At 40.7% G+C, this 22364-nt stretch overlaps 1 protein-coding gene across 5 annotated transcripts in view; it reads left to right on the top strand.

The window, feature by feature from the left end:
• Window positions 1–22364, top strand: part of grm3 (glutamate metabotropic receptor 3) — a 164610-nt gene that overhangs the window by 32216 nt on the left and 110030 nt on the right. Inside the window, exon 2 of one of the 5 annotated variants that reach the window (XM_062981815.1) lies at window positions 20801–20839. The exons of 3 other annotated variants lie outside the window; for them this stretch is intronic. The gene's annotated coding sequence lies outside the window, so the exon portion shown is untranslated. Of the gene's footprint in view, window positions 1–20795; window positions 20840–22364 lie in introns of all 5 variants that reach the window. One more of the 5 variants, XM_062981813.1, reaches the window with a different exon arrangement.

Genomic DNA, 22364 nt, shown 5'->3' with positions numbered 1-22364 from the left:
CATTGCAACTTTCTGAACTATGCATGTAGAAGGATGCTTCGAGATATGATATCCATAAACCAGGTATAACCCTTCTTACTTTGAATAATAATAATAATAATAATAATAAGAAGAAGAAGAAGAAGAAGAAGAAGAAGAAGAAGAAGAAGAACCACCTTCCAGCAGCAAAGAACTGGTGGGATCACAAACCTGCAAAAGTATTGGAAAATGAGCACGCAAAGATACTGTGGGACTTCTGAATCCAGACTGACAAAGTTCTGGAACACAACACACCAGACATCACAGTTGTGGAAAAGAAAAAGGTTTGGATCATTGATGTCGCCATCCCAGGTGACAGTCGTATTGACGAAAAACAACAGGAAAAACTCAGCCGCTATCAGGACCTCAAGATTGAACTTCAAAGACTCTGGCAGAAACCAGTGCAGGTGGTCCCGGTGGTGATGGGCACACTGGGTGCCGTGCCAAAAGATCTCAGCCGGCATTTGGAAACAATAGACATTGACAAAATTACGATCTGCCAACTGCAAAAGGCCACCCTACTGGGATCTGCGCACATCATCCGAAAATACATCACACAGTCCTAGACACTTGGGAAGTGTTCGACTTGTGATTTTGTGAAACGAAATCAGCATATCTATCTTGTTTGCTGTGTCATAATAAAATAATAATTTATTTTTATACCCCGCCTCCATCTCCCCAAAGGGACTTGGGGTGGCTTACATGAAGCAAACCAAATAAAAACATCAAAAAATACAGACACAAATATTAAAATTCAACACTCTAAACATATCAAAAGTATAAAATGATAATCATACTAAGACATGGATTTGGCACCCAAGTAGAGGAGGTAAAAACAAACTGGGAAAAGATGTCATTGTCATTGTGAATGATGTAGGACTTTATCACACGAGGCCAATAAAGCACAATTATGGCGAGATAAATGCAGCTTTGGTCAGCAGTGGAAATCTCTGCTTCTGAGTGTAGTCCAAGCTCCTTCTTTGGAGGCTTTTAAACAGAGGCTGGATGGCTATCTGTCAGGAGTTCTTTGATTGTGCTTTTCCTGCATGGAAACGGTTTGGACTAGATGGCACATGTGGTCTCTTCCATCTCTATGATTCTATGATCCTATGATTGAGACTTATTGCATGATACTGTGATTGTTCCATACTTACATAATACCCAAATTGTAATTGCATTGTCTTTTTATTGATGGAGAAATCCTGTTGATGAATCCAATATAGTTGTTGTTCTACTACAATTTATTGTCCTTCTGTCCCAATATTGCAGAGTGGAGAAAATTCTTGTGAAAATGCTGAAACTGCCATTGCCACAACTGCAATTGTGCAGTTGTGGCAAATAGGAAAAAATACAGTGTACATGCACTGGGTAGGGCAATCATGTGCAGGAAGTGAGGCTGTGTGTAAAACCGATTGTGAGACTTCATATCACCAAAGCACCAGCATGGCTCAATTGCAACAAGGTGTGAAAATGATTGTTTCACTAATGGTATGTTTCCATTTGTTTAACAATGCAGTTGTCAAAAGGTTACTGGCTAGTGTGATATAAAGTGCTAAATTCTGACTAGCTTAACAATACTTTTTCCTGGTAGAGAAATTAGTTTTTGTAAATAGGTTGTTTAATCAGTTAGTTCTTCTCTCTAGCACCATGGCAAGCCATAATCAGAGCTATAGTTATTAGTAGAAAAAGGATTAATATGTTTAATTTATTGTTAAAAACTAAAAAGTATAATTCAGATGAACATATTGTGGAAAGTGAAAATTAATAATTGATTGTATGATAAATCACTATAAAAATTTTAAGTCAGATACCTGCACTTAAAGCCTTACAGTAATGAAGTTGGAAAATGGCATAAATGGTTTTTACTATTTACCCCCTCCTGACTTCTGACTTGGGAAAACAGTTGCATAAATTTTTGAAAACCCAATCTCTCCACTATTCTTCTTTTTTATTATTTATAATCTTCCCCCTCCCTCTCCACTTTGTGAAACTTCGGGTATTGATCTTTTTTTATGTTTAGAAATGGGATACAAGCGGAAAGTTCAGTTATTGATACTGCTAACCTGGTCCAAAAGAATTTGTTGACTATTTAGCCAAGTAGATAATTTAATTAATAACTCAAATTAACTTTCTTCCCACATATGCCCTATCCCGTGCATGCTGAAATTTCAAAATGTCAATAATTTTAACTCAAAATAAATATAATTAGGTGCCCTTTTCATTAAAAAAAAAACATCAGCTTCATTGATTATGTAATTGAGTTTAACTGGTTAGTTCCTATGGCACAATTAAATAGATGAAGAGATGGGTTTTAAATAAAGAATGAGGAATGTTTGCTTGCTTGAATGGTTGCTTCTTACGCAGCAGCCTAGTATTGGGAGAAGATCTGGCAAACTTTTTCACAAGTATGGCAGAATACAGAGCCAAGAGAGGCATTTTTAACACAGTTATACACACATACAAAATAGCTTCTGCCTTCCCTAAACACATTCCAGCACTGTCATGAAGGAGCCATTGTGTTTATTGTGTACATATGTTGGCAAACAGCATTTGTAATAGGTATGCAGTGTACTTTACAGAAAAGAGCTGCTAACTGAGAGACTAACAATAATATATATACAAAGGGAACCAGGAAAAAGACACAGAAATTTTCACTGAAATGATAATTGCAGAGCTTTAATTGAAAAAAAAAAAAGCAAAACAAACCAGCCAAAGCTATTAGACTTACAGGAGCTCATGAGCTTCATTTTAGTGCATAGGTTTGAAAGCAGCCATTACAAACCTGGCAACTCCAGATATGTTGTACTACACTTTATAATATCCAAGATACATACTGATGTGCTGCCTTAGAATGAAGGAATTGATAGTCTAATCCAGAGGTCCCCAAACGAAGGCCTGTGGACCAAATGCGGCCCCCCAAGGTCATTTATCCCTAAACTTTAGACTTAGGGTGGCTCTAAATATGAAACGACTTGAAGGCACACAACAACAATAATCCTAATTAACTTGACTATCCCATCAGCTGAAAGCAGGACCACATTTCCCTTTAATAAACTTATGTTGGCTAAAATTGTTCTTTATTTTAAATATTGTTTTGTTCTTTCATGTTTTTTGCACTACAAATAAGATTTATGCAGTGTGCATAGGAATTTGTTCATTTTTTTTAATCTATAGCCCAGCCCTCCAAGATTCTGCATGATCATAAACTGGCCCTCTGTTTAAAAAGTTTGAGGAGACCTGGATCCATCCGCACCAGGCCAGATTTTATTTACAGTATTTATATTCTGCCCTTCTCACCCCGAAGGGGACTCAGGGCGGATTACAATGAACACATATATGGCAAACATTCAATGCCAACAGACAAACAACATTCAGTTTTAGACAGACACAGAGGCATTTTTTAACATCTTTCCAGCTTCACGATTCCGGCCACAGGGGGAGCTGTTGCTTCACCGTCCATTGGTGGCTGTTCTTCCTCTTCTTTTCCTCGTGAGCAGTTTTATGGTGTTGTAGATTAGTTAAATTAGCCTCCCGCATAAAGCGTCCCTAAATTTTCCCTACTTGACAGATGCAACTGTCTTTCAGGGCTGCTAGGTCAACAGCAAGCCGGGGCTATTTTTATTTTTTTTATGGTCGGAGGCTTAACCCGACCCGGGCTTCGAACTCATGACCTCTCGGTCAGTAGTGATTTATAGCAGCTGGTTACTAGCCAGCTGCGCCACAGCCCAGCCCAGATCCAGAAATGCTGATTTTTACTCATTACAGGATTCTACCAAAGAAGACATCAGAACAAGCTGATGATGGATAAGGGCTGGGTTTCTCCTCAAATTGTGTTAGTGACCATAGCCAACAATACTGTGCCCTTTTTGTCATATATTAAATACCAATAAAGCAAATCTAGTCTTCCTGCTGACTCCCATTGTGAACAGGCCAAAAGGTCTTGATATTTGTCGAATTAATAGCTGGTTTTCATAACCATCAATTTCCCTCTATAAATGATCAATGTTCTTGCCTTCCATCTCTCCGCCACACACACTCCCAAGAAAATGTTGTTTTCAGTCTGGAAAGAGCAGCAAATATTATGCCTATTAATCATCCTTTGCCATCCAAAACTCTTGAGGGGTTTTCTGCCAGAGAGCCGTCATCCATCCATGTGCAAAATGCTCTTTACAGAAGCAAATATTGTACTTCACAGATATAGAATGTACATGGGGGTTGTGGGTGACACACATCACCAATCTGAATTGAACCTGTTTTTCTCACTTGACAAATTATTTTTGGTTCAGGGGCTGTTTTTTTTCCCCTTGGAGCAAACTCAAATCAGGTAGAACATGATGCACTTTGCAAATTTAGCTTCTCAGGGAGACAGATTGGTTAAGAGTTCTGTTCTCTTGCAACACCTTTTTGTTTCATGCTGTGTTGAAGAGGCTGACAGATCCTTCTGCTACTAGAATTGGTCCTAAGTAGAGTTCTATACACAGGATAGGAATTTCAGCAAATTTATGCAGAACTACTTTTTTGGACAATGGTTCTCAGAACCACCTAACCAGACAAGCTGGGCTAGGGAATTGTGGGAGTAGTCCCAAAAAGCAACTTTTTGAAACTTTAAATACAGTTATCCAATCTCTACTTTTGGGTGATGGCATATACCATATATATATATTTGTATAAATCAGTCTCATGTATAAGTTGATGGTGGGGTTTCAGGCCAAAATTACAAATGTTGATGTTATCCATGGATAAGTTGAGGGTTATCTGCAGAGAGGGAAAACTGCCAGATGTACCTCATGAAGCCAGTTGTCCCTGGCCATCACCACCATTTTCTCACCCAGGCATTCAGAAATGTCCAAAGCAGCGACATTGCTACAGAGAAAGTAAGGGATGCCAGTACTCCTTTTAGATGCTTCCAGAATGGACTAAGCTCTTGCCTTTCACCATTCTAATTAGAAAAGTAAATAGTTCCTCCTCTCTTTCTCTCTCTCTCTCTCTCTCTTTTTTTTTTTTTTTGATAAGAGTAAGGAGTACTAACATTGATCCATGGATAAGTTAACCCAGGTTTTGGTGGTTTTGGTGCTGACTGTCACTCTTGTCCTTCGCCAGTGTAGTCATTGGGAAATGATCATGGGACTTGTAGCTTGCACTGGTGAAGGACAGGAGTGACAGTCAACAATGTATGAGAGGTTAAATGTCCTAAATTTTTACTGGGCATAATGCAGGCCCTAAGGGTCTTCACTTACCATAGACACACTACATTGTATACCATTTGCTTTCCCAGGTTCACTGTAGGGTGGTGACATATACTCCATGATGGAGTACAGTTAACTGTGTGGCTGTTAAAGAATTATATTCTGTTTGAAGGATATTCAAGAGAGGGGAACGTCGGCCTTCGATTTGCTCATCAACAATTAGCAATACAGAGGAGACACATATTCAGAAATATCCCCCCTCGCCATCTCCCCAAATAGTAAAAGCATATTTCTTGAGTGTCTGTTTATATACAGGCTAACTCTTGTTCAGAAAATAACAGCTCTGTGGTATGGGGTAAGGGTGGGGGGAAGGGAGGGGGTGGAAGGGGAAAAAAGAATGAATAGAATGATGATATATTAGATATGTGAGTAGACAATATAGATGGGAAGATGATTGAGAAATGTGATAAGAGATAAATGATGTGTAGGTATGAATGTTTGTATTAAATGTGCAATACACTCACAACATGAAATATGAGATAATATCAATAAAATATATTTTTAAAAAGAAAATAACAGCTCTTAAATGTTCAGAAGTTTTACTCAGAAAGAAGAACAGATCTCAGCACATATCTGTTGTTGAGACTAAAGTCTTAGCAATTAGACAATGCATTAATAGGTAGGCAAATCAATAGTTACATGGGCTATAGCCTTGTTCAATTAACATTTACATAGGCTATAATCACATTCACTAATTAATCAAAACATGCATTTTTGGCTTCTGGAAGTTATCCTTCTTCCTATTTCATACCTTTCATTGTAAGGTTTTCAGTTTTTGTTGCCTTTGCATCCAACAATAAATCTAACAGCACACAATAAACGATGTTGATGAAAGACTGAAATGTCATCTGGACTCCTCAGGCTAATCCATTTTTTTAGCCAGAGTTTTAGGGCTGTGTAGACGGGCCTTATGAATGAGTGAGAAAAAGAAGGAAAGAAGACGGGAAAGAAAGTCATAATTTTAAGTACAAAGGGAAGGTCATACCCAGCCTTGCTAGTGATAATTAAATGCAAGACCAACTCCCACAACAATATGTACAGAAGTTTGGAGTTTAAGCCAGAGTCAACATCAATGGAACACATCAAAGCTCCCTTTTCAGTATCAGACATGATCATCAACATCACTCTCAGTCCCTGCCATTCTGCTGTTTTCCTTGGAGGTCTTCCATCCATGCCCTGACCAAATACAAGTGTTTCAAAATGTGACATGATCACAGTACAAGGCAATAAATCACAGCAGCAAGAGGACTGTGTGCCGTTGAGTTATTAGTTTAAACAGGCATGCTGCCAGATATAGTGATAACCTTCCACAGAGCATTTAACAAGCAAAGTATCCCTAAACACACAGATGTCTCCTCATCCACAGCACACTTTTCTATAGAGGGGACTATAACTGTGGCAGGAGCTGCCAACATTTTGCTACCCATTTTTCCTTTTCCTTAACAACAGCTGGACATGCTTCATCCGAACTAAATTAAGCCTATTGAATCAATTGTTGAATGGGGAGTCAATTCATAGCTAAATATCATTAACACAACAGGTCTACTATACACAGTGGTATTTACTTGTGCATTGACTTACAATTAAGCAAATGTTTCATTGAGTTTACTTTGGTTTTAATTGACAAAAGGATTTTGGCCAGGAGCAGATGATTGTGACCATAGCACAAAAGGCAAAACTTGCAGTATTGTAGAATGTGACGGCACATAGAATCAATGCAGTTTGACATCACTTTTAACTGCTATGGCTTAATGCTATAGAATCGTGGAAATTGTAACTTTACAGGGTCTTTTGTCTTCTTTGCTAAAGGGTGCTGGTGAGTCACCAACTCCCATAATTAGCATCGAGCTATAGCAGTTAAAGTGACCTCAAACTACATTAATTCACCCTGGAAGAAATTGTGTTTTCCTGGTCGGCTGCAGGGTCAGCCCAATTCTTGGACAGGCAAAAGGCACTGGGAACCACCAGTGGCAACTCTCCAGTTTTTATTCAGGCCTCCTTTCTTTTCTGTGAGTGCTTTCAGATGAAAAATTCCTACCATTATGAATGAGAAGGCATTGTAAAGCACGTACATTTTTTATTCTCCATAAAGAATATTTTAGATGAAGAAAAACAAGAAAAACCTGGGAGAGCTATCAGTAGTAGACAACATTTTCCATGCTGTTTCCAAGAATGAACAAAGACTACAGCTGCTAAACTGGCCTCGTGTCCTCTGATGTCGCACAGCAACATGCCACTGTTGAGCTGAGGTTCATCATTCAGTCCAGCCTGCAACTGTACATGGAATTGAGAGAGGGTACTGTCATTCTCCTTTGCTGCAGATAGCAAAATTTTCCAAGTTATCCCTGGCAGCTCTTGTCAGAACACAGATGACATTTCCAGTGTCCTACTTCTATACTTTTAACAGACTCTCACCACACAAAATGGAAGTGTAACACTCCCCTCGCCCCCATGAAGTTGAGGTAAGTGATAGTTAAAGCTTCACCAGCTCAATTTCTTCATGACAAGTCATGGCTTAAAATGCACAAAACTGGGGCAGCAAAAATGTTGTCCTACTGTGTTCTATTTATTTATTTATTTGTGACATTTATACCCTGCCTTTCTCAACCCCGGAGGGGAGTCAAGGTGGCTTATAGCAGGTGGAGATCCTTCCCCTCTCTTCACCTGGAAATGCAGAAGTTATATAATAAAATATTTCAGAGCTCTCAGTTTGTAAGTAATTAAACACAAGAGAGACTTTTAAAAAATCCTTTAAAAAAGAATAGAAAATTTCTAAAATGTATGAAAGTATAATTCCAGGCTGAGCAAAGTAATGCATGTTCAAAGGCAATTCAGAACAGCACATTTTATAATTTGATGGCATAATCTCTGATTTGCAGTTCAGTCAGTATAAAGCCCAGTTCATTTGATTAGCTGAGTATAATTGAGTATAGAATGTTTAGGATGCCTTTCTGTTCCATAAACATAAATGAAGAAGGAGATGACCAAGGACCTCATCAGAAAAAGGTCCATAAATTGGGGAACAGTGGGGAATCCATGGGGCAGTGGGGGAAACCATCAGGCAGAGCCCCACATAACCCCCTTACTATCATCTGCCCCTGGCTTTGTTCCATGCCATCCCTGTGTTGAGGTCCTAGGTTGAGGAAAAAGCCCTGTGTGATGAAGTCACAAGTGATGGAACAGAAAGAAAGTTACTGTCTCCCCACCATACAGTTCAAAGTCCAGATAAGCTGCTAACAGCATAGAACGATAGCGACAAGATCCCCAGTCTGAAAAGGTGCACTGAAGTGGACCAGAAATCCAAAGTATTATAGAACATTGTAGGATTGCCACCATTCTTCCTTGCCCAACTTCTTTGCTGTAAACCAAATTTTAGTTCTCCTATTGTTTTGAACTTCAATGCTTAGAAGCCTTAGCTGCTTTGATCAATGATTAAGGTTTCTGGGAACTGAAGTCCAAAACACCTGGCAGACCAAAGTTTGGAAAACACTGCTTAAACTAAATATCTGCCATGAAGATATTGCACTAGTGAATTACTATGGCTGCTCTGTAGCCTTATTTATTTACTTATTTGATTTTATACCCTGCCTTCCTTCTGGCATAGAATCCAAGGCAGCTGGATTTCAGGGATCAGAAGGATTATGAGTTATGATACTAATGCCGCTGCTCAAAATCCAACTGAGAACGGGAAGATATGCCAATTATCTTTTCTCTAGTTCACGTTGTGAATGTTGGTAGATTTTTATTTTAAAAAACCAACAGAAAGGAAATGCCTACTCTTGCCGAGTCCCCACTCCAGTTCCTCCCTATACCAGCAGTTTGAAAGAAAAGGTTGTGGTACAGCTGCCACCATTAATATTTCAGAAATCAGTTTCCACATTCAGGTGAGACTGAGGCTACAAGTCACAGCAAACCCTTCTCCCTGCATTTTTTTCAAATGCAGGGAGAGCACATTTACTGAAATTATTTATATCTAGTATTTTGACTCCCGATTTTGTGCAGTATTACCTGTGATTCAAGAGCAGGCCTACCTGTTTCCTTATAAGAACGTATCTTATTGCTGCCACTATGATCTCTGCCAGTCAAAAAAGACTGCTGTAGGAAGGATGGAAAATGTCATGGCAGTAGTAAATTGCATGAACCCTGTCCCTGCCGTCTGACTTTAATTATGCTGCACATTGTTTATTATAATGGGAATGCAATCCTGGATGGCTAGTTATGGGTCACAGGACACCCTTAACAATCACCAACCATAAGTCAATTCTTTAAGAATATGGAACTAATATAAACGTAGGTTGCATCAGGAAATGCCTTTATGGACTTCAGTCCACTCCTTCTTCCTGTTCCTGCAGACACCACGGGGCACCTGCAATAGGCAGGACTTCACAGGTGGGAGGGCCAATATGGGTGGTAAGGTTGTGACAATAGTAATGCAGATGGTAAGTTGATGCTCCGGTAGTCTCAGCCTAGTGGTATTCCAACCTGACACTGCTGTAGGTTCCGGTTGATGTATTTCTGCTCTGGATTGACTCCAGATTAACAGTGTAGATAGAGACATTTTTACAAGATATTTTGCTGACTGAAGGAACACATAGAGTAGTGATTTCACCTATATTTTCTGTATAAAAAACCAGTGATAGAAGCAGACCAGGGTGCAGAATACATTGTGATACCATTATCAATGGTTGGATCTATACTGCCACATAATCCAGTATCTGATCCCAGATTATCAGATTTAAAATGAGTCTACACTGCCATATAATTCAGTTCAAAGCAGATAGTACGGAATCAGATACTGGATTATGTGGCAGTGTAGATGGGGCCTAAGATGGGAAGGGGGCTCAGGACAAACAGAGAATTGCAATTCACACTCCTTCATAAAAGCACTGTCCTGACAATGAACCTCTTAAAACTGAGGAAGGAATGATCCACAACGAAATAAATAATTTTAAAATGACTCCAGGTTATCTTTATTCAGTCTTTAAGAAGACTGAATAAAATTCATGAAGTATCAGGGCATTGTTGCCAAGGTAGCTAAATCCTTAAAAGAAGAATGGTGTCTCTGAGTGCCTGATGTGAAGGTTCAAAGAACAAGGAAGACTATAACCACCATGAACTTCCTAGTGGTAAATTGACTGGTCCTTGCTGGAAGCAAAATGACTGACTACAATAGAAGTTATTGCATCCATAAATTCTGTTTTTTTTAAAAAAAAAATAGGTTTCAACTATTCTGAAAAAATATTGGCAGGACAGCTGAATAAATATGTGTATTTAAAAGAAATTCAACCTGAATACTTTTGGAAACGTTTAATATTCCCAAGGTCAGACAAAACTGTTTTACACCTGTACTGTTTATTGCACCTATCTGCCTACAAAAAATAGCAGTAATTTTTGATGACCATCTTATACGAAAGGAAACCTCCCACATAACATTGGCAGTTTCCCTGTTGAAGAAGGAATGAAAAACCCCATTGGGAAGTGTAAATTCCTCTTTTCTTTCAGGCATTAAAGCACAAGAAAGCATGTGGTCACTGCAGTTGCAATGTGGACCTTCTGTACTTTGCTTTCCATTCTACAGCTCATTTATAGAAAGGACAGATTCATGATGAAATACCAACATTAAAATATAAAATTTAGACTACCAAAGATGGACGCTCATGTTAGTGGATTAGTTGTGGTCATGTTACAGTAGCAGTAGCTCCCTTAATGTCACACATTTACAGAGGCAAGAACTTTGTTCAACTTAGAATGTTATTTTTTGAAAAATAATTGGTTGCCATTCTAAATCCAAGGCCAAAAGTGTAGTTGGTTGCCACTATAGCTACATTTTTAAGTAGCATTTGCTTCGCAGATTCTCAAAGTTTATTAAAATGATTTAGGGTACATCTGTATTGTAGAATGAATGCAGTTTGACACTACTTTAATTGTCATGGTTCAATTCTATGATACCCTGGAACTTGTAGTTTGAAGAGACACCAGACCTTATAAAACTACCACTCCCATGATTCCACAACATTGAACCATGACATTTAAAGTAACTTCAAACTGCATTAATTCAACAGAATAGTGGCACTCTTAGAAATGTTCAGAATGCTACAACTCATGGGTACAAAGCACAGCTTCCTCCCATTCCAATCATTATCTCAGCATCCAAAACACATAGCACAAGGCGGCAACATGAGATATTCCTTCTCCGCCCTTTTAGTGAGGCCACATCCTGTAACTACAAGGTAGATCAAAAGTTATCTACACCACAAAAGTAATGAAAAATATCAAAGCACAATGGCAATCTACCATATATTATCTTGGGGCCCTTCCGCACAACCATATAACCCAGAATATCAAGGCAGAAAATCCCACAATATCTGCTTTGAACTGAGCTATCTGAGTCCACACTGCCATATAGTCCAGTTCAAAGCAGAAAATGTGGGATTTTATTCAGCTGTGTGGAAGGGGCCTTAGACTCCATCTACACTACTATATAAAATCCAGATTATCTGCTTTGAATTAGATTATATGGCAGTACAGATCCAGTCTTAGGAACTACAGAAAGGAATTTCCTATAGCTAATCACTTCTAATCAACCAACAGTTAGTTGTTGTGTAACTAGTTACTTCTCAGCTCTAATGCTTCCGCTAGCAGTGCTAAAACTAGCTTCGCAAACCCACTCAAATGTTTACAGCCGTATCTCAGAAGGTGCCCCTAAGAAAAAAGTACACAAGACTCCACAAAGGACTAGGATTTGGCCTAAACATGACATACTGACCATTTGCAGTCACAATATGTTCTTAAACCCTACAACATACAACTACGTAACAGCTGTTCTATTCATGGTCAACAACTGAACCCTTTTCCACTCTGGAGTCTTCTGGCATCATCTTCATGATGGCAAGAAATGCCTTTGCCTAACCCTTTGTTCCTGCAAGATATTTTTGGTAGGGCGTTCATGGTCCTCAGCAGGAGAGGAGATAAAAGCTATGAATACAGAATAGTTAATGGTGAGATTCCATTCCCCTACAAAATAATTTCCCACAAGCTGTGTCAACTATCTCTAATCAAACAAATGTTCCAAAAGATCAACATTTTTCTGTTTGGAAGAAGAGAAAATGAAAACCAATCACCTGTGGCTTTGCCCCTCTTGGGAACTTCAGCCACAAATCAAAGGATCTGAGTTTTGATCTTTCTTATTCATGTTATAGGAATGTCCCCAAAACAGGAAAACACCCACACCATTCACTTTTTATATGTTTGTTCTGGGCTGATGTACTGATGGATGGATGTGAATGTTTTTTTGCCTGGTCGTTCAAACATGATGGTCAGTCATTGTGACTGACACATAGACCTGGAAAACAGATTCATGACTTGCTCTTTTGTCTTGGTAAATCAAACCTTCTTCAACCCTCATCTGAGTGCCACAGTTCCCAAACTTGGATGCAATCAAATATCTAGTGCAGAAAGAAAAAACAGCTTTGAGAATAGATCTCCTTTAAGAAAAAGAACAAAAATTAGTAATCAGATAGAAGATAGCCTTGTTTGATCCTTTTCCTGAATAAAAAAGACAATGGGTCAGGAAGCAATCCTGAACCTGTCATTTGCAGCCTCATTATAAAGGCCAGGCAAAGTGTCCCACTTCACCTGGTGTCCAGGAAGGAAGAGGGAACAGCAGGGCAAATCTGTTGCTGTACAGCTCCCTCTCCACAAGGCTTTCCCCATCATATTCCCTCGCAGAGAGGCCCCATGCTAGTTTCATTAGAGCCAGCACAACATGGAAAACCTCCTGTGTTGGAGGAAAGTGTTTCGCAATGCTTTCACCCCAATTAGGGTGGAGCCTCCGCTGGAAATCACACAATGTCATGTAATGTCCACCATGGGGTTTTGTCTTCCAGACAGGGTGAAAGTGTCCTCGGATACTAAATTCACCCTATCTGATGAGGTCCATACTCAAATTCAGTGATAGTGAGATGGATTTGCAAACATAACACTTTATAAGACTCCAGGAAACAATGCCTTGAAACAATGCAATCTCCAAAAGTCATTCCTAATTTTATGGTAATTTTACTTTGTCCCATTGACCTACAAAGCACTTCAGTCTGCACAGTTTGGAAAAACATTTCCCTGTAGGCACAAGCCGGGAGCGATTGGAGTAATGCTGACACATAATCACTGAGTGAGAGATCAAAACTGAGCTTGACAGCTTTACCTCATTGTACTGTTTTCGGCTGACTTCTCTTTTTAACTGCTGCCTGGTATTTAGGACATGTTGATCCCAATCCCAGAACCATTTCACTTTAACTTCAACAGCACTGGTCTTCTACAATACAATTTGCTAATTAAGGGGACTGAGCCACAATCAGAACATACAATCCACAGAAGTATTAAATCTTTTCCAAATACAGTAGAGTCTCACTTATCCAACATAAACGGGCCGGCAGAATGTTGGATAAGAGAATACGTTGGATAATAAGGAGGCATTAAGGAAAAGCCTATTAAACATCAAATTAGGTTATGATTTTACAAATTAAGCACCAAAACATCATATTATACAACAAATTTAACAGAAAAAGTAGTTCAATACGCAGTAATGCTATGTAGTAATTACTGTATTTATGAATTTAGCACCAAAATATCATGATGTATTGAAAACATTGACTTCAAAAATGCGTTGGATAATCCAGAATGTTGGATAAGCGAGTGTCGGATAAGTGAGACTCTACTGTATGTATCACGTTAAGCTACAAGGAAAATATCTGTCCCATATTTGGCCCACCATGTCATTTCATGTGGCTCTCCAAATGCTGGTGTGCAACTCCTGTATTCCTCATCAGTAGACATCATGAATAGAGCTGATGATATAGTGATATATTGTGATATAGTAAAGGTTTTTCTGTTTATTCTAGTGGGTTTGAATTTAGATACAAGTCTTGTGGATATGATCTCTGACTTTAAAATGTCCTTTATCCTTTCCCAAATCTCACAGCCACTCATGCTGTTGGCTTGCAGTTTCCATTATCCCCATGGCGGATAATCAAAAGTGATGAGAGCTGTCATTCAGTAACATCAGGGGACCCAAACTGGGCAAAAGCTAAAGAGCTCCGACAACTATGTTGAATAATTATAGTAAGCTTTCTGTATCCATGGATTCTCCATACAATGGATTCAGTGGTTCTTTGAAGGCAACAATAAAGCTGATGTGGCCCTTGTTGAAAATGTGACACTTATGGTAGTGGAACAAGGTTGAATATTCAAGGTTTATATTTTAAAATGTTCATTTTAATTTTCGTGTTTTGTATTTTCTGATGTTGTTTTATTTTGCTTTGTTTGTTTTATCTGGGCTTGGCCCCATGTAAGCCGCCCCGAGTCCCCTAGGGGAGATGGAGGCGGGGTATAAAAATAAAGTATTACTATATTATTATTATTGAAGAGGGTCAACATGTCGGAACTTTGTTGTATCTACCAGCCTTCATTTCCTCTGAATTTAGCTTAAATACTGATGAGGAAATTTATTTTTCCAGCTACAATACATTATTGGCGGTGAGGGGAGGGGGAGAAATCTCATACTTGTAGTGCAATATATTTTGGGGTTGCTTGATCTTGAAAAAGAACCCTTGGCTTTACAAAAAGACCAGGTAGAAACGGCAATGTACTATGGACCTGTTGCACAAAGCTGTTATTCTATGGTAGTAGCATCTTCATACCAGCATGAGCACCTTCATTATCACACCTCCTTACATTCATGTAATTATGCTGATTCATCGATCTATGTTCCCACACTTATACTTCCACTTACCCTTGTCATTCCACCTTCCCACATTTCCACTGCTCTGCAGTTTTTTAAAGTAATTTTTAAAACAATTTTTGCAGTTGCAGCAATGGTTAAAAAAATCCAACAATGACAGCATTTTACAAAGTGCTGGCTCAGGAATAGTTGGGAGGAAGGAGATGGAAGAAAAGGCAAATCCCACCTCCTTTAGTATTGGCATCCCAGCACAGAAGTAAAATCACACATTACAGGATTGATGTATTGGTGGGGTTTGTCCATCTATAGCAGAGGATAGGTCAATCACAGAGAGGCAGCAGAGCAGAAGTAGGATACCAATTTGGCTCCTTCATGTGAATAAATCCTAGAACTGGTTTGCAGCTAAGAAGCAACATAGCTGTTTCCATTTTTAGATTCCCCTTGAGGGCATGACTGTCATGACGAACCTCTGTACTACAAAACTGACCTGCATTAGTGCCCTGAACTAATCTATCAGAAGTAGTGTTCACCATCAACTGCTCTTTCTTCCTGTAAAGAAATGAGATTATCTAAAAAGATATTCACTCACCATCAGCTTGAAATGCCAGCATCTGGCAGGAAAGCTTCACAACTTGACTGAATTGCTTGAGTAATGAAGGGCTGCTACTGTTTAAGAATGGACATTGTACAACATTTTTCAAGGACTTCTTCAGTGGAGATGGGAAGTCCTTGGTTAATTATTTATTTGTTTTTTGAGAGCTATTTTTGTGACACTCGGCTTACCTTGTCAAATGGAATGCACAAAGGGGAGAGCCATGTCACTTAGTAATGATTTGAGGCAGATTCTTGCCTGCTGGAATTCATGGGCAATATACTGAGCTACACCAGAGCAGCTCATTCCCAGAAGTAGCTTTGCGTTTATTGAGCTGAGAAATTCATGAATCCAAATGTGCACATGCTTGTTTATTCACCCACAAGCAAGGGAAAGTGGCGAGCACCGGGTTTTTTTCTCATGCTCCCTATTGCAGTATGTCTGCAAGAGCCCCTTCCAGCATTTTAATTTTAGGGGAGCTGGCTCCACTCCCTGCATATAAACGAAGCTGTGGATTTGACATCAAACATTTAGAAAGGACTTTGGGGATGGAGGATTGCAGATACACCAAAGGAAAAGCTGGTGATTTACTCAGCTTTAATCAGTTTAATACAATTTCATGAATTTTACACCTAAAGGACTGTGGTTGCTGTACCAGTTACCTGCGATTCAAAATTTGCTACTGGCAAGTGATAATTAATTCTAAAATCTGAGAAGGCTTTGAGCTTCAGAGACCCTGAGTACATTTGTATGAAGATTAGACATTGTTTCTCCCCTCCCAATTCCCTTTGATGTCTGTTCTTCAAAGATTTCCAGCTCACTGCTCCAACTGCATCCCGCCAGTGTTGACATAGGCTGCCTCTTTCTTGCACATTCACAGAAGATTTGGGAATTCAATTATTATTTAACATGAGCACAAATCAAAAGCCGCACCATCCCTCCTTGTAGGGGAGACTTCTTTGTGCAAGGAGGAGGCAGGATCATGCCCTATCATGTATCTGCTGATGAATTTGCAAAAGCAGAAATGGATGATCATCATTTAAAAGATGATGTTAACCTCTAGGGGTGTGCAAAATTCTGGAGGTCGATTTGGATTTTGGATAATTTTGGCGATTTGGAAGCCAAACCACTGAAATACAAACCGGGAAGGACCCATCTGAAGCCTTACCAGAACGAAAAACGAGCCGCTTAATCTTTCGGCTAAATTCAGGGAGGAGTTGTCGATTCAGACTTATTTTTCATGAGATCTTACAACTTACTCCACTGCCCTGCTCTTGTCAATCATGTCAGCAGCCACTGCCCCACCCCCTTATTAGCTTAGCCATAGCCAATTAGAAGTAGAAAGCAGATCACTGAGTTTTTGGCCAAGTTGATCTATATATAGACCACGTGGAGCACCTCCATTTTGTGGCATGGTGGAGTGTTCAGGAGAGAACTTGTAGATCCGTTTGCTTCTCTTCTCTTACTGCTGTTTCTGTGCAGTGCTGCTGCCTGCAATTCAGGATTCAGGGTGCTAGAGCTAGCTTTCTAAAATTAAATACAGTATTTTTCTTTCAACATCATTCTTATCCTGTCTTATTATTCCTACTTTTATTTTCCAAATTCTGCTAGGGAGGTGTGGGTAGGCATGTGTTTGGGGATGGGCTGTGAGTTCAAAGGGCATTTTTAGTGTTTTTATTTTATTTTATTCTGCCAACAGTAGTAGGATTTTATTTTTATTTTTTGCTTTTGAAACTTGAAGTGTCAGCTCTAAATAACCACCTGCCAGTACCTACCTACCTTCATTGCAACCTAGCCATCCCCCAAATGATGGAAAAACAAGCCTCACCAGTTTCCCCATTCAGATGAATAGGCCCAAAATGGAAATGGAACTCCAGATCCCGAATTGCAAATCTGAACAGTCACCCTCCTAATCTCTCAGAATTTTCCCAAAATGGAACTGGGGGGCGGGGCACCCAAAATTCAAAATTAAAATGGAGTGGATTTCTGCCATTTCACAAACCCCTATTGATGCTGGCATGTGGTTACATTTTTCACCCTTACCTTACCCCACCATATAAACATATTAAATTTGGGTTTGTTTACACTACTCCTAAAACGTGAATTTGACCAGGTGACATCCAGGGACTTCCAGTTCTCAATGCAGGGTAAACCAAGGTGAACTGTGTTAAGAAAAGTTAAGGAATGTGTTGGAATTTTAGCACAATTCTGAAGTGGTTCCACATCACCGAGACCTGGTTGGATGAGCTGGGTGGGGTAAATCTTACCCAAATTTGTCCTCCGGGTTTCGGGGTGCATCAGCAGGCCAGGCCTGGAGGGCGGGGAGGTGGATTCGACAAACCTTTGTAATTACAGGCCAATCTCTAACCTTCCATTTTTGGGCAAGGTCTTGGAGCGGGTGGTTGCCTCTCAGCTCCAGGGATTCTTGGAAGATATGGATTTTCTGGACCAATTGCAGTCTGCTTTCAGGCCTGGGTTCAGTACCGAGATGGCTTTGGTCGCCTTGGTGGATGACCTCCGCAGGGAACTGGACAGGGGAAGTGTGACCCTGCTGGTTCTCTTGAACATCTCAGCGGCTTTCGATACCATCGACCATGGTATCCTTCTGGGACGGCTCTCTGGGATGGGCCTTGGGGGTACTGCTTTGCAGTGGCTCCAGTCCTTCCTGGAGAGCCATTCCCAGTTGGTGAAGCTGGGGGACACCTGCTCGGACCCCTGGCCATTGACCTATGGGGTCCCGCAAGGTTCCATTCTGTCCCCCATGCTTTTTAACATCTACATGAAACTGCTTGGAGAGGTCATCCGGAGTTTTGGAGTACGGTGCCATCTCTACGCGGATGACACCCAACTCTACTACTCTTTTCCACCAAAATCCAAGGAAGCCCCTCGGATTCTGGACTAGTGCCTGGCCGCTGTGGATGAGGATGAACAAGCTGAGACTTAGTCCTGACAAGACAGAGGTCAGTCGTACGTTTGATCAGGGTATTGGGTGGCAACCTGTGCTTGACGGGGTCGCACTCCCCCTGAAGGCACAGGTCCACAGCTTGGGGGTCCTCCTGGATTTGGGGCTGATTCTTGAGGCCCAGGTGTCGGCCGTGGCCAGGAGGGCCTTTGCACAATTAAAACTTGTGCGCCAGCTGCGACCACACCTCGAGGAGTCTGATCTGACCATGGTGGTCCATGCCTTAGTTACCTCTAGACTGGATTATTGCAATGCGCTCTACGTGGGGCTGCCTTTGAAGACGGCCCGGAAATTACAACTAGTACAACACTCGGCAGCCAGGCTTCTAACTGGAGCGAATTACAGGGCGCGTTCAACGCCTCTGTTTAAGGAGCTCCACTGGCTGCCGTTTATTTTCTGGGCCCAATTCAAGGTGCAGGTTATCACCTACAAAGCCCTAAACGGTTTGGGATCCACCTACCTTAGAGACCGCATCTCCCCCTATGAACCTGCATGTTCTCTTCGCTCGTTGGGGGAGGCCCTCCACTAGCTTCCACCACCCTCGCAGTCGCGGTTGGTGGGGACAAGAGAGAGGGCCTTCTCTGTCATGGCCCCCCGGCTTTGGAACTCGCTCCCCAGGGAGATCAGGCAGGCCCCTACCCTCCTCTCCTTCCGGAAGAACCTAAAAACCTGGCTCTTCCAAAAGGCCTTCGATGATTAATCGTTGTAGGTTCGATTTATTTGCCCATTCAACAATAGCTCCATTGATGATGCTTTGCCATTATTATATTGCACTTTATTGACTATTTTAGCTGTGAAACTACCTCTCCCCATTTTGAAATATTCTGCACTTTGGCCCAGATCCATGTATTAGTCTCCTGTTTTTAACATTTTATGCTGTATGTTGATTTTTATGACTGTTTTATTGATGCTGATGTTTTATTGTTGGGATATTTGTTTTCTTGTCTTGTTGCTGTTATTATATTGTTGTGTCGGGCAAGGCCCCATATAAGCTGCCCCAAGACCCTTCAGGGAGATGGGGCGGGGTATAAAAATAAAGTTATTATAGTTATTATTATTATTTTGGGGCAAAGTGTGGACAGCATGACCAGCTCCAATGTGAATGGATCTGCTGCCCACATGGGCTGGTGCTGTCATCCCCTTTCCTTTCTACTCATCAGCATTCAGCAGTGGCAAAGGCAAGAGGATGGTCACATTGTAAAGTCTCCTCCTTGCTGCTGCTGCTGCTTCAGGACAGACATGGAGTTTGTGACCATCTCCAGAGCCAGTCTGGAGTATTACTATACCAGACTGGCTGCAGAATATTTGATAGATGTAAATGGAATTTCTAAAAGAAACACAGAAATCTATCTTATCTAATCCAAGAGCCTATTAGATTTTTGTAGAATGTAAAATTGGCACACAGAACCCCCATGACTAATTCAACCTACTGGAGGGGGTTGAGGGGGCTGACTCACCGTAGTGGGAGTTGTAGTTTACCCTACAGACAGAGAGCACACTGAAGCCCACCGATGATGCATTTAGAGCAAACTTGCCCAACATAACAAACATAAAGTACTGATGGAGTTTCTCGGGGTTAACCTGGCATGATGTCAGTTGTAGTTAATCCACAACCTTATGCATTTTGTACAATTAAAAACTGACTTTTTCAAATAACCCAAGCAATGCTGGGTACCCAAGCTAGTATCCTATAAAAATGAAGAAGAAAACTTCAGTATCCTAACACACTCCTTCCAAAGATAATGAAGAAGATATGATTGCAGGACTAAACAATACAGGATTCAGAAGGCTAGACAGAAAAAATCAGCCTTGTGATCATTGCAGGGAAAGTGTTTCAGTCGGAAAACTGAACAGTCTAGAAAAGAGGTGTAGATAAGAGACAAAAACTAAAGGTGGTTAGGAAAAAAGGGATTTTATTCATAATTTCATTTATTCATTATTTCAGTCTGGAAATATTTTTATAGCCTCCCCACAGCCATCTTCTCAAGAAAAATGGGGAGGGGCATTGTAAGACAAGAATTCCACCCAAACGTTAATAACTTCATGACTGCAAGAGCAGTTGTGGAACAGAATGCCTCAGGTTGAGGTGGATACTCTTCTTTGGAAGTTTTCAAACAGAGGTTGAACGGGAACTTTTCAAGAATATTTTACCTGTGTATTCATGCATGGCAGGAGGTTTTGGTCCTTTCCAGCTCTGTGATTCTTTGAAAGCAGCTATTTATTGGAGTTTTTTTTTCAAAGGGCAGCATGCCAGCTGGAAGGGAGCCTCTGGGAAGATTGTGCATGTGAGTATTTTAAAACAAGAAACAATGTCAAGAAGTAAAGGAGGAAAATGAGGGGGAGAGGGGAGGAATAGTTGAATGAGTGAGTAAAAGAAAAGACAAAGTGCCAATTGAAGGCCTGTTGCCTTTGATTAAGTGGAAATGAGTCCCTGCTGGCTTTTTAAAAAGGAACCTGGAGTTGACAAGAGCAGCAAGAAAAATAGGCATGTTTGGCAGCTACAGACTTGGCACCTGGCCGGCTGTTAGAGAGTCCCACCACCACCATCACGTTACTTCATTTGCTTCAAAGCCTGATTCATATGTTTAAACACATTTCCATTAGGCACTCTGTAGGAACCTGTTGAATTGGCTGTGAAGATGAATAGAGTACACAAATTGCAATGCAATCGAGAAAAATATCTCTAGAGTGCTGTGTAAAGATTTGGATTTTGGTTTTTTTGTGTGTGTTTAACAAGCAGGATATTAAAAGAATGAAGCACAACCAAATGAATGAAAGAGAGAACTTCAACAGTTTTCCACTGGAAAAACATAGGGAAAGAGGCTAGAGAGCTGCCCTTTATTTCCCTTCCCTTTCTCTTTAGACTGGGATCTGGCTTGCAGTACATCCAGGAAAAGACCACAGAAAGGCCCTTACTCACAAAGGACAAAATTAACAGTGAAGGCACTAAATGTGTGTTTCCAAGCTCAGAAAGATGTGTCTCAGGGTACACAGTGTTAGCCTGAAATACAAGGCAACAGCTACAATCCCCGAATTGTCCTCAGATTTGAATTTTAATCCAAAGGAAAAAAATCCCCTTCTCTTTCCCCTTCCTATTAAAGTAGTTCACTAACTCCCTCTCACACATCCTCTTCCTTCCATCGTATGATTTGTTGTAAAGCCTAGCAGGCTGCAAGGAGTCCCCAAGAAATTGTTTTCTCAAATGGTACTGCCAAGTTAGGGCTTTATAACTAGCAGAGAAAGGGGAAAATAAACTGTTTCCTTCTCCTACTCCTTGCTCTGTATGGCTGACCACCATGGGCAGAGCTACTACAATGTTAGCCTAGTCTGTAAATAGCAAGGAGCAGTGGTAGACTAATGACCTCTTCACGTGGGGCAAAATTTGGCAGCATGCACCAATTTAGCCCTGGTCACCCACCAGGCCAGCCAGCTACCATCACATGTTGCTGGCATAGCTCCATGGGTGAAGAAGGGCAGAGCCGGCACATGTCACCACAAGGGCAACACGGGAGGGCTCCCATGTTGCCACTGCAATCCATGGGGTGACATGCACCATGCACACTCCCATTTCCACCGTCTGAAGGCACTCGGCTGGAGCCAGGCGATGCAGGGCAAGGGGCACTGAGTTCTTCATGGACCTCTATGAAGCGGAGAAATTGCCGGCCTTCTGATGAGGTTGTAAGGTGGATCTACACCCAGTATCTGATCCCAGATCTGCTTTGAACTGGATTATATGAGTCTCCACTGCATGTGATCTGGGATACAAGCTGAAGAAGTTCACCCTTCACTAATAGGTGTTAATTGTGATTC

This window comes from Anolis carolinensis, chromosome 5 (assembly GCF_035594765.1).
Source record: "Anolis carolinensis isolate JA03-04 chromosome 5, rAnoCar3.1.pri, whole genome shotgun sequence".
Taxonomy (NCBI): domain Eukaryota; kingdom Metazoa; phylum Chordata; class Lepidosauria; order Squamata; family Dactyloidae; genus Anolis; species Anolis carolinensis.
This window is presented reverse-complemented; position numbering and strand designations above follow the sequence as displayed.